The sequence below is a fragment of the Nicotiana tabacum genome, chromosome 5 (assembly GCF_000715075.1).
Source record: "Nicotiana tabacum cultivar K326 chromosome 5, ASM71507v2, whole genome shotgun sequence".
In the NCBI taxonomy this organism is placed as follows: domain Eukaryota; kingdom Viridiplantae; phylum Streptophyta; class Magnoliopsida; order Solanales; family Solanaceae; genus Nicotiana; species Nicotiana tabacum.
In genome coordinates, this window is record NC_134084.1 from 31,305,644 (window position 1) to 31,308,317 (window position 2,674).

The 2,674-nt window shown below is 31.2% G+C and overlaps 1 long non-coding RNA gene across 1 annotated transcript; it reads right to left on the bottom strand.

Annotated features, from left to right (window-relative positions):
• Positions 1–410: 410 nt before the first annotated feature.
• On the bottom strand, positions 411–2,404 carry LOC107830106 (uncharacterized). The gene is made up of 3 exons (XR_012709446.1): positions 2,146–2,404; positions 1,511–1,640; positions 411–828 (listed from the first exon to the last, which is right to left on the bottom strand). It is a non-coding gene; the product is annotated as an uncharacterized LOC107830106 (long non-coding RNA).
• Positions 2,405–2,674: the final 270 nt, after the last annotated feature.

Below are 2,674 nucleotides of genomic sequence, written 5' to 3' on the forward strand. Positions count from 1 at the left end.
TTGTTGTTGTTACTGTAGAATAATTTTATTGATCTTCATCAAATGACCCAAATTTTGCTATTTCAGATGCTCCTACCTATCAGGCTTCCCTACTTAAATTAAAGTAAATTTTCGCTACAGAAATAGTAATGCAGTTTGTAGCAAACCCCTTTGGGAGGCTACTACTTAAGAAACAAATCTAATTCCCTACTTACAAAATATTAAAAGAGATATTAATAAAAATATCCAAAGTAATTTAGTAGCGGAAATATGCCCATGCGAAAAGGTTCAAAGTGCAATATATTTTTTTTAACATACACCATAATTTTATTTAAAATAAAATACAATGTCAAAATATTAACACAGGGTGATATAACCCTTCTTGAGCAATCAAGAGATTAAAACAACTTTCTAACAAATTTATACACTCATTCAAAATCACTGCAAGTTTGTATTATACATAAATTTTAAACTATCGGGTATAAAGAAAGGGAAACTAGTTTTCTCCTTTTCTACATATTTACAAGACAAAGTGTAAATTCAGCATATTACAAGACCTGAGTCGTTAAAATACCCCAATACAATAAAGTAGGTTACAAATTCAAGTTACAAGATTTTTTTGGTCTTTAAAAACCAACAAGCCTCCAAATAACATAAGTGTGACATATATATATATATATATATATATATATATATATATATATATATATATATTCTGTATATCCTGTACATCATGTATACGTCCCAAAACTATGCAAAACCAAGGTGCATATGCAAATGTGATCTTCATAAGTTCTTCCAAAAGACTAATTCACCCTGGCCATCTTCAGATTTCATCCCGAACATTTCCTACGATAGAAAATAACTATCGCTAAGCATAAAGCTTAGTGGTGCATAAACTTTAGGCTTGGAGTCATTAAATTCTCCAATTCCCTTAGTTAACTCAATTTAACATAATTTAAAACAAATGAACAAGTATATCAAACATATCAATATCAAACTTTGAAGTGATTCCAAATATCAATAACACTGTTCAAGAGTCTAGAAAGTGTATACTATCAATTTAAGGAAGTATACCAAATATCCATTTTTCGCCCAATATGTACGTCATGCCATCACACTAAGCATAATCAGATATCAAGATGGACCGAAGCCCCAAATCAAGTAGGGTCAAAACCCAATAGACAAGAGAATCAAGAACCATATTAAAAATGGCTTCCTAGTTCGTACTTAACACGGACAAGTTCCATAATTCAAGACGAACTACAAATGCAAAGTCAAGATGGCAAAAGATCCGAATCAAGAGGCATGCCAAGATGAGTGACCAAGTCACTGCCACAAGAAGGACAAAGTCTCAACAAGAATGCAAAATGATCAAACAATCCGTACGAATGGGCGATTTAGCAAATTTCTGACAAGACTTAATATAATACGAATATAACAATATAAATTGAAGACAATAAAAACAAAATATCAAGTTATTTCAACATATTTCCAGCAAACCAAAAAGAGTACAAGTTTATACACAAACCTTGATATTTTACCACAAAACAGCTCAATCACAACTTGGGGACGTTCGAATCGTCTACGCCATAAACAAACCAAATCTGTCCACTTCCTCAAACACTTCCCCTTTGATTTTTTTCCAAGGATTTATATACCTTAAATACATAATCAAATATCCAAATAAGTTCAATGATTTAACAAGTCAAACTAAACATGATATTGGTAAAAATTACCCAAAAACGTTTGAAACAGAAATTCTGGACAGTATTACTATTCCGAGTTGTGACTCAGTTTTGAAGATCTATAAGGACAAACTAGACTTTATAGTCTTCACAAAAGTTGTAGCTCTATGTCTTACCGTTTCAGAACATCTTGAATCACCACCATATCAATTTTGAACAAAAAGTTATGCTAAAATTACTAATAGCAGTACATGGAATATTTCTTAAACTGGAAATCTGGACAGCACCTGCCCTGTACTTTCTGACTCTTTTTCAGGTATATAACAACAAAACTAGATTTTAATTCCTTCATAAGAGTTGTAGATTTATGAAATACCTTTCCAGAAAGTCCTAGATGACTTAAATCGGAGCTCTGTACAAAAAGATATGTAGAAAATACTAGTAGATGTCTAGTATAAAAACAGGTTTAGAAACTTACCAAGAGGAGCAACTTGATCTTCACCAAAAACGAATTTTGTGCGTTGATTTAGTAGAAATCCATGTTTTTTTTTGATGAACCTTCAGCTTCTTGTTCTTACGGAGGAGAGAGATAGAGAGAGATAGAGATAGAGAGATAGAGTAGAAAGATAGAGATAGAAAGATAGAGAGGTAGATAGTTATTCTTCTTTGTTTCTGAAGAGTAGAAGAATAGGGAGCTTATGGATAGATATGAAATAAAATGGTTCCTCAACTACTAAATATTCTTAGATAAATACAAAAGGTTGGAAACCCAAAACTTAATTATATACTATATTTAATAACAACTCGTCAAAATAATATTAAGTGTTACATATAGCAACACCATGGAACTTCCTTGTCAATATTAACACAGCCTAAAGTAAGAAATTTTCATATACTGACCATTTCACATTTAGGAAGTGCAAAGTAAAATATTTCCTCGTTATAAAAAATGCTCAATCAAAAATACAAATATTATAAAAAATTTGGGGTGTTACACAGTTGTGGTA